Here is a 10,981-nt window from a genome sequence, read left to right on the forward strand (position 1 = left end):
TGTGCCAAGGATATTTCTTATCTTGTGCCCATAAGTGAAGCCTAATGTTCTTCCCTGTACCTGACGTTGACCAAAGACTAAGAGCAACTGAGTCCTACCAAGATACTACAGGTTAGAAGATACATCTATCTAAATCTTTCCCTATACCTGGCATAGAGAGAAGGTCCCTACATTGGGCATCTCCCCTATACTTGACACAAAGAGAAGGTCCCTACATTGGGCATCTCCCCTATACCTGGCACGGAGAGAAGGTCCCTGCATTGGGCATCTCCCCTATACCTGGCACAAAGAAAAGGTCCCTACAAGGGGCATCTCCCCTATACCTGGAACGGAGAGAAGGTACCTACATTGGGCATCTCCCCTATACGTGGCACAAAGAGAAGGTCCCTACAAGGGGCATCTCCCCTATACTTGGGACATAGAGAAGGTCCCTACATTGGGCATCTCGCCTATACTTGACACAAAGAAAAGGTCCCTACAAGGGGCATCTCCCCTATACTTGGCACAGAGAGAAGGTCCCTACAAGGGGCATTTCCCCTATACCTGGCACAAAGAGAAGGTCCCTACATTGGGCATCTCCCCTATACCTGGCACAAAGAGAAGGTCCCTACAAGGGGCATCTCCCCTTTACTTGGCACAGAGAGAAGTTCCCTACAAGGGGCATCTCCCCTATACCTGGCACAAAGAGAAAGTCCCTACATTGGGCATCTCCCCTATACCTGGCACAAAGAGAAGGTCCCTACAAGGGGCATCTCCACTATACTTAGCACTGAGAGAAGGTCCCTACAAGGGGCATCTCCCCTATACTTAGCACAGAGAGAAGGTCCCTACAAGGGGCATCTCCCCTATACCTGGCACAAAGAGAAGGTCCCTACATTGGCATCTCCCCTATACCTGGCACAAAGAGAAGGTCCCTACAAGGGGCATCTCCCCTATACTTGGCACTGAGAGAAGGTCCATACAAGGGGCATCTCCCCTATACTTGGCACTGAGAGAAGGTCCCTACAAGGGGCATTTCCCCTATACCTGGCACAAAGAGAAGGTCCCTACATTGGGCATCTCCCCTATACCTGGCACAAAGAGAAGGTCCCTACAAGGGGCATCTCCCCTATACCTGGCACAAAGAGAAGGTCCCTACATTGGGCATCTCCCCTATACCTGGCACAAAGATAAGGTCCCTACAAGGGGCATCTATACTTGGCACTGAGAGAAGGTCCCTACAAGGGGCATCTCCCCTATACCTGGCACAAAGAAAAGGTCCCTACAAGGGGCATCTCCCCTATACTTGGCACAAAGAGAAGGTCCCTACATTGGGCTTCTCCCCTATACCTGGCACAAAGAGAATGTACCTACAAGGGGCATCTCCCCTATACTTAGCACTGAGAGAAGGTCCCTACAAGGGGCATCTCCCCTATACCTGGCACAAAGGGAAGGTCCCTACAAGGGGCATCTCCCCTATACTTGGCAATGAGAGATGGTCCCTAGAAGTGGCATTTCCCCTATACTTGGCACTGAGAGAAGGTCCCTACAAGGGGCATCTCCCCTATACTTGGCACTGAGAGAAGGTACCTACAAGGGGCATCTATACTTGGCACTGAGAGAAGGTCCCTACAAGGGGTATCTCCCCTATACCTGGCACAAAGAAAAGGTCCCTACAAGGGGCATCTCCCCTATACTTGGCACAAAGAGAAGGTCCCTACATTGGGCATCTCCCCTATACCTGGCACAAAGAGAATGTACCTACAAGGGGCATCTCCCCTATACTTGGCACTGAGAGAAGGTCCCTACAAGGGGCATCTCCCCTATACCTGGCACAAAGAGAAGGTCCCTTCAAGGGGCATTTCCCCTATACTTGGCACTGAGAGATGGTCCCTAGAAGTGGCATTTCCCCTATACTTGGCACTGATAGAAAGTCCCTACAAGGGGCATCTCCCCTATACTTGGCACTGAGAGAAGGTCCCTGCATTGGGCATCTCCCCTATACCTGGCACAAAGGGAAGGTCCCTACAAGGGGCATCTCCCCTATACTTGGCACAAAGAAAAGGTCCCTACAAAGGGCATCTCCCCTATACTTGGCACAAAGAGAAGGTCCCTACATTGGGCATCTCCCCTATACCTGGCACAAAGAGAATGTACCTACAAGGGGCATCTCCCCTATACTTGGCACTGAGAGAAGGTCCCTACAAGGGGCATCTCCCCTATACCTGGCACAAAGAGAAGGTCCCTACAAGGGGCATTTCCCCTATACTTGGCACTGAGAGATGGTCCCTAGAAGTGGCATTTCCCCTATACTTGGCACTGATAGAAGGTCCCTACAAGAGGCATCTCCCCTATACTTGGCACTGAGAGAAGGTCCCTACATTGGGCATCTCCCCTATACTTGGCACTGAGAGAAGGTCCTTACATTGGGCATCTCCCCAATACTTGGCACTGAGAGAAGGTCCTTACATTGGGCATCTCCCCAATACTTGGCACTGAGAGAAGGTCCTTACATTGGGCATCTCCCCAATACTTGGCACTGAGAGAAGGTCCTTACATTGGGCATCTCCCCTATACCTGGTGTGATGTTTATATGGACAGAGTCGCATCACCTGATCACTGAAATCAACAAAACCTAGTCATTGCCTGTCAGGAACTGTCATCCCTGTCCAAATGGCCAATGCCAGTGAGAGGCTGTCCATGGGGGTGGGGAAAGACAATCAGGAAGTGACATCACCTGAGATAGGAAGTGGGCGGAGTGTTGCACAGAGAGACTGAGGAAGACTCATAAGAGTGTGACAGTGGGAAACTGTTGGTTATTCAGGTCAGTGTCAGTAATGGGCTGCTCCATAAATCACACATCATCCCAGTGTGAAAGCAGAATAAAGGCAAAGTGCTACATTTCCCCTGGTCTTCATCTCCATATCACCCTCTGGCATTTCTACTACCAGCCCCCTATGTGACTGTGATCAGTCTGTGCCCACACATTGAACTACCCTGTGCTTGGCACATCTTCAGGAGAGACTGTGGGACTATACTGTGTTCTCTATGGAACTATATTGTGTTCTCTATGGTACTATACTGTGTTCTCTATGGTACTATACTGTGTTCTCTATGGTACTGTACTGTGTTCTCTATGGTACTATACTGTGTTCTCTATGGAACTATATTGTGTTCTCTATGGTACTGTACTGTGTTCTCTATGGAACTATATTGTGTTCTCTATGGTACTATACTGTGTTCTCTATGGAACTATATTGTGTTCTCTATGGTACTATACTGTGTTCTCTATGGAACTATATTGTGTTCTCTATGGAACTATACTGTGTTCTCTATGGTACTGTACTGTGCAGCCTGTACATGTACTGGATTATGTCAGTGTGAAACTGCTTGCTGCCCCCCTGTGGTCGCTGGTTAGAACTACACCTCATGTTCACTATTATCACCAGCTACACAGGGAATCTATTGCTCCATCACTGTGATTGGTTCCAACAGCTTCAACTCCCTAATAACCACCCAGAGAGACTGACGTGTGGATTGTCAAATGTTGTTGTCACTATTTTGTCACATACATGTTGGAATGTGTTAGTCGTGCCACTGTTCTCAAGTCACCAATAGTTACATTCAGTTCATATATTTCTACCACTCTGTTCTATAACACATGTTGAGAGTTACCTGCTGATGAGTCTCTAAACTTCACACTGACTACTTGTATCACTGAATTGTCAGAGTCTGCGGCACAATTCACACGGGTATCGGGGGCCTCACTAATAAACGACTTCTCATTGTCACAATTACTGAACCCCGGGGAGACCCACTAATGGTGATGGGTGAATCCGTTTCACTTTGCACAAAATCCAACTAAATGCATTAAAGTCTTTGGGCTACTTTTTTTCACCCCAGGAACAGGTAGGGAGTCAGGAATGACAGTGCATGGGACATGGGGTGAGCCAATGAGCGTACACTCTAATCCAGGGATCCCCAACCTTTTGAACCCGTGAGCAACATTCAGAAGTAAAAGGAGGTGGGGAGCAACACTAGCATGAAAATAGTTCATGGGTAGCCAAATAAGGACTGTTATTGGCTATTTGGTAGCCCCTATGAGGACTGACAGCCTATAGGAGACTCTGTTTGGCATTACAACTGGTTTTTATACAACCAAACCAGGAATTTAAAAAATAATCACCTGCTTTGAGGCCACTGGGAGCAACATCCAAGGGGTTGGAGAGCAACATGTTGCTCACGAGCTACTGGTTGGGGATCACTGCGTCTAACCCATCACTGTCCCTATGAGCTTACACTTGAACCCATCACCGTCCCAGTGAGCTTACACTCTAACCCATCACAGTTCCAGTGAGCTTACACTCTAAACCATCACTGTCCCAGTAAGCTTACACTCTAACCCAGTGACCCCCAACCAGTGGCTCATGAGCACCGTGTTGCTCACCAACCTCTTGGATGTTGCTCCCAGTGATCTCGGACAGGCGCTTATTTTTCCATTCCTGGCAGAAAGTTTTGGTTGCATAAAAACCAGATTTATGGCCAAATAGAGCCTCCTGTAGGGCAACTGAATAGCCAATCGTATCCTTTATTTGGCACCTCCATGAACTTTTTTATGCCTGTGTTACTCCCCAACTCTTTTTACTTCTGAATGTGGCTCACATGCAAAAAACGGTTGGGGACCCATGCTCTAACCAATCACTGTCCAAGAAAGCTTACACTCTAACCCATCACTGTCCTAGAAAGCTTACACTCTAATCCATCACTGTCCTAGAACACTTACACTCTAACCCATCAATATCCCAATGAGCTTACACTTTTACCCATCACTGTCCTGGAGAGCTTACACTCTAACCCATCACTGTCCCAATGAGCTTACACTCTAACCCATCACTGTCCTAGAAAGCTTACACTCTAACCCATCACTGTCCTAGAAAGCTTACACTCTAACCCATCACTGTCTCAATGAGCTTACACTCTTACCCTTCACTGTCCCAATGAGCTTACACTTTTACCCATCACTCTCCTGGAGAGCTCACACTCTAGCCCAACACTGTCCCAACGAGCTTACACTCTAACCCATCACTGTCTTAGAGAGCTCACACTCTAACCTATCACTGTCCTAGAGAGCTTACACTCTAACCCCTCACTGTCCTAGAGAACTTAAGCTGGTCATAGATGCAAAGATTTCCCTGCAATATCGGACGAATAATGATACGTTCTCATCTCCCGACCTGCCACTAACCATTCAGATCAAACAAATCAGTAAAGAACAGATGAGCCGAGGTTTTGCCCCACAGCAATCGTAGGAAAGTTTTTGTCTGACAAAGCTGACAGTGACAGTCTCCCACTGAAGATCGTCACGCAGAGATATGATCGTCAGCCGACAGAAATCGTTTAACCTGTCCCATCGACTGAACAACCAATCAGCATGGCAAGATAAATGTCGAGACACTCCACATATGATCCGAAAATCGAATCGGATCTTTGCATCTATGGTCAGCTTAACACCCTAACCCATGACTATCCCAATGAGCTTACACTGTAACCCATCACTGTCCCTATGAGCTTACCCTCTAACCCATCACTGTCCTTTAGAGCTTACACTCTAACCCATCACTGTCCCAATGAGCTTACACTCTAACCCATCAATATCCCAATGAGCTTATATTCTAAGCAATCAGTGTCCCAATGAGTTTACACTCTGTCAAGGTTAGGTAGGGGGTGCTATGGAGGTGATGAGGGAGATGAGTCATTTAGGCAAGAGCCGGCTGAACCCACGGGACACAGACAGGAAAAAGGGCAGGAACAGGGTGAAGAGGCGAAGAGTCAGGACAGGAACAGAGTGGATTGGATGGGACAGTGCGAGTGTAGAGTGGGTCAAACTGGGGATAGAGTGCAGAAGGAGACTGGAGCAGAAGGAGACTGGAGCAGAAGGAGACTGGAGCAGAAGGAGAGTACAGGATAGCAAGAGGACTGGATATAAGACAGTTTAGGTACAAGACAGAGGTCGCTGCTGGGCTAGGGCTGCAAAGGCCAGGTAACATATAGTGAACAACCCTGCAAGCTGCTCACCTGGCCCAGTGGTTAAAACATTGAGACAAAAACCCAAAGGTCTCTGGCTCGAATCCCAGCAGAGCCTGGCACACTCTGTCCCAATGAGCTTACACTCTAAGCAATCACTGTCCCTATGAGCTTACACTCTTAACTCATCACTATCCTAGAGAACTTACACTCTAACCCATCACTGTCCCAATGAGCTTACACTCTAACCCAGTAATCCCCAAGCAGAGGCTCATGAACAACATGCTGCTCTCTGACCCCTTGGCTGTTGCTCCCACTGACCTCAGGTGCTTGTTGTTTATCCCTGTGACTGGCAAGTCTGTACAATGTGGCTGCTGCACAAATCAGCCAATGTCTCTGCATCGATGCCTTTAGCTTCCTCCGCAGAGAGTTGGCAGCATCGACAGCCCCTTGGGCAACAAGGCTGGGGGACTATGTCGGTCCTGTGACAGGATTGTCTCATCGCTGACCTAAAGAATGAGACGCAGCAGATCTCACTGCTCTGCACAAAGCTGCTCCAGGAACCCTCCAGTCACCACATTGTCCCTCCTGCTCCAGGAACGGTAAGTGCCCTACACTTACTTACACACTTATACACTTATATACATTATACACTCTTACACACGTACATACATTATACACTTACATACATTATACACTCTTACGCACGTACATACATTATACACTTACATACATTATACACTCTTACACACTTACATACATTATACACTTACATACATTATACACTCTTACGCACGTACATACATTATACACTTACATACATTATACACTCTTACACACTTACATACATTATACACTCTTACACACTTATACACTTACATACATTATACACTCTTACGCACGTACATACATTATACACTTACATACATTATACACTCTTACACACTTACATACATTATACACTCTTACACACTTACATACATTATACACTTACATACATTATACACTCTTACACACTTACATACATTATACACTTACACACTTATATACATTATACACTTACATACATTATACACTCTTACACACTTACATACATTATACACTTTTACACACGTACATACATTATACACTTACACACTTATACACTTACATACATTATACACTTACACACTTATATACATTATACACTTACATACATTATACACTTTTACACACGTACATACATTATACACTTACACACTTATACACTTACATACATTATACACTTACACACTTATATACATTATACACTTACATACATTATACACTCTTACACACTTACATACATTATACACTTACACACTTATACACTTACATACATTATACACTTACACACTTATATACATTATACACTTACATACATTATACACTCTTACACACTTACATACATTATACACTTACACACTTATACACTTACATACATTATACACTTACACACATTATACACTTACATACATTATACACTCTTACACACTTACATACATTATACACTTACACACTTATACACTTACATACATTATACACTTACACACTTATATACATTATACACTTACATACATTATACACTCTTACACACTTACATACATTATACACTCTTACACACGTACATACATTATACACTTACATACATTATACACTTACATACATTATACACTCTTACACAATGCTTTTAGTAAAGACTTTTTTTGCATTTTTTATTTTCACACTTATATACACTCACATAGACACTTACACACTGTCGCACAACTTTTAGAAGTGTACACATATGTAAACACAAAAAACTCACAAAGGTTTTTTTTTTTTTTACTTTTTCATTTTACCATTTTGTGGTTTTATTTACCCCTAAAAACGGTTTATTTTGGCAGCGTGACAATTGGATAATCTATTTTGGCGACTAATCACACTGTTGTTTTGTTATTTCATTGATTTACACAATTTTGTGGTTTTATTGCCATTTTATCCCTGCATTATTGTAGGTGTATCTTTAGTTTTGCTGTTTGGTGCTTTGGTATACAAAGATGTATTTTACTTTGTTTGATCCATCAGAATAAATGCTTTCCAAAAATATATGGTTTTCTGGGTGTCTTTTTACAGTTTGGGGGTCTTGCGGCACATAACACACATTTGGGGCTCTGTTTTCAGCAATTGAGTTGGCCAGCGTGAAAATTCATATGTACGTTTTTCATTTGGGGTCCGTACATACCACTTACTTTGGTAAACCTATGCTTGGGCATCAAACTATTCAGTAGACCTCGGATGTCCATAATTAGGGTTATTTTTGTTTGTAAGTAAAACATTGTGTGAGATAAATGCAGCAAACTGCAACATTTTTAGGCGATTTTCAGAAATGTTGTAAAAACCTGTAAGTTTGGTAGTTTGGTGTAGAAAGACGTCTTTATCTTTGTTGGATTTATCAGAATGTGTACTTTCCAAAAATATATGGTTTTGTGCTGTATGGAGGGTCTTCTGGCAAATAATATACAGTGGGGGTCTTTGTTCACAGAATGTGAATTGGCAGCAGAGAAAATTCTTATCCTTTATTTGGGGTCCGCACATGCCAGCTGCTTTGGTATATCTATGCATATTTTGCATCAAACTGTTCAGTAGACCCTTGACGTCAATATTTATGGTGTTTTACAATTGTATGTAAGAAATTGGGTGAGATAAATGTTGGCAATTGCATTATTTTTATATGCTCTATTTCTATTTGGGGTCCGCACATGCAACCTGCTTTGGTTTATCTAGGCATATTGAGCATCAAACTGTTCAGTAGACCCTTGGGGCAGATTTATCAAGGGTCGAAGTGAATTCGAGGGAATTTTCGAAGTAAAAAAAATTCGAAGTAATTTTTTGGGATACTTCGACCATTGAATAGGATACTACCACTTGAATTTACTTAGAATTCGATTCAAAGTAAAATAGTTAGAATATTCGATTATCGAAGTACTATCTCTTTAAAAAAACGTTGACTTCAATAGTTCGCCAAATTAAATCTGCCAAAGTGCTATGTTAGCCTATAGGGACTTTCTAATGCGTTTTTTAACGTTTTTGGAAGTCGAAGTAAAATCCTTCGATCGATTGCTAAAATCGTTCGATTTTACTTTCGACAGCAGGAACCCCAAATTCGATGAAAAAAACTTCGGCTTTCGAAGTCGTAGTATTTTAATTCGATGGTCGAATTTTTGAAGTATTTTTAACTTCAAAATTCAACCCTTGATAAATCTGCCCCTTGGCATCAATATTTAGGGTGTTTTACAATTGTATATAAGAAATTGGGTGAGATAAAGGTGGCCGATTGCAATATTTTATTTTAATAAATACCATAAAAACCTCTGCCTTTAGTGTAGCTTTGCAGTGTGGTAGTTTGGAGGAGAAAGACATAATGACCTATTTTAGATTCGTCAGAATGTGTACTTTACAAAAATCTATGTTTTTTAGGGGTCACCATAATTTTATGTACCTTTTATCCCACATAAAACTGGCAGTGTTTATAAATTAGTGTAAATTTAAGCCATCAAATAAGTATTCACAAGAGGACCCCCAGCTTTCATATTTGGGGTGATTTATCTTGATACCTAATAGTATGTGGGAAATACGATGCTTGAGGGTGGAAGATTTGAGGTGATTTTTGGAAATGTCACCAAAATTGCCAAATTTAAGAAAGGTTTGCGGGTTGGTGCTTTGGAGTAGAAAGACCCGCATACCCAATTTGGGGGGAATGTGTACTTTCTGCAAATATATGGTTTTCCGGGGTGAACATACTTTTTTCAAGCTTTGCCGCCCCCAAACAATGTAAATGTGTTGATTTCATAGTATCTGAAATGACAGAACTAATAGCTGAAATGGGGTGCCTATATTTTGGGGTCCCTATATACCACATGTTTAGGTAAACCTATACATATTGGGCATCAAACCGTTCAGAAGACTCCTGGCAATCATATTCAGGGGGTATTATATTTGTACCTAATTATGTGTAGAAGATATGATGCTGTAGATTGGAAGCTTTGAGGGTTTTTTTTTGATTGACCAATTTCTATATAAAATGATAACTTTAGGAAAGATGGCAGTTTGCTGTATATAGATCTATTCACCCATGTTTCATTCTCCAGAATCTGCTCTTTGTAATAATGGGTAGTTTTACTTACCTACTCTTAGTGGAATGTTTGACCTTGAAATGAGGTCTGTTTTGTGGAGGCTGCTTTGGCAATTTGTACTGACTGCAGATTTGAATCTATACAAGTGACAAATCGACAGAAAACTAAATATATATATATAAATATATATTTGCTATCGGCGCATTCAGGAGACACAGAACTTTCCACATCGGCTGTGATCTTGTACATAAAATAAATGATGTTTCTGATGGATGTGACTGATGTGAAACATGATGGTTTTCATTTACAATTACACCAAAATTCGAGCATATTTTGAAAGCTCAAGTTGTCGTGAAAAAAAAACCAATATATTTTTTTCCTAAAAGAGCCCCCAGTGAAAGAGAACAAAATGTCTGGCAGTAGATGTTGACAAATCAGCTGGCAGGGAAAGGGTTAAATCCAGGCTTGGAGACAAGTTTTAGTTGCATTAAAACCGTTTGTACTTCCAAACTGAGCCTTTTGTAGGCTGCCAGTCCACATAGGGGCCACCAATAGCCAATCACAGCCCTGATTTTGCACCCCAGGAACTTTTTCATTCTTGTGTTGCTCCCCAACTCTTTTACATTTCAATGTGGCTCACGGGTAAAAAAGGTTGGGATCCCCTGCTCTAACCCATCCCTGCCCTTATGAGCTTACAGTCTAACCCATTACTATCCCTATCAGCTTACACTCCAACCCATCACTATCCCAATGAGCTTGCACTCTAACCTATCCCTGCCCCAATGAGCTTACACTCTAGCACGGTGACAGACAAAAAGGGTGTATGATGTAGTGGGGTGCTGAGG

Source organism: Xenopus laevis, chromosome 1S, assembly GCF_017654675.1.
Source record: "Xenopus laevis strain J_2021 chromosome 1S, Xenopus_laevis_v10.1, whole genome shotgun sequence".
In the NCBI taxonomy this organism is placed as follows: domain Eukaryota; kingdom Metazoa; phylum Chordata; class Amphibia; order Anura; family Pipidae; genus Xenopus; species Xenopus laevis.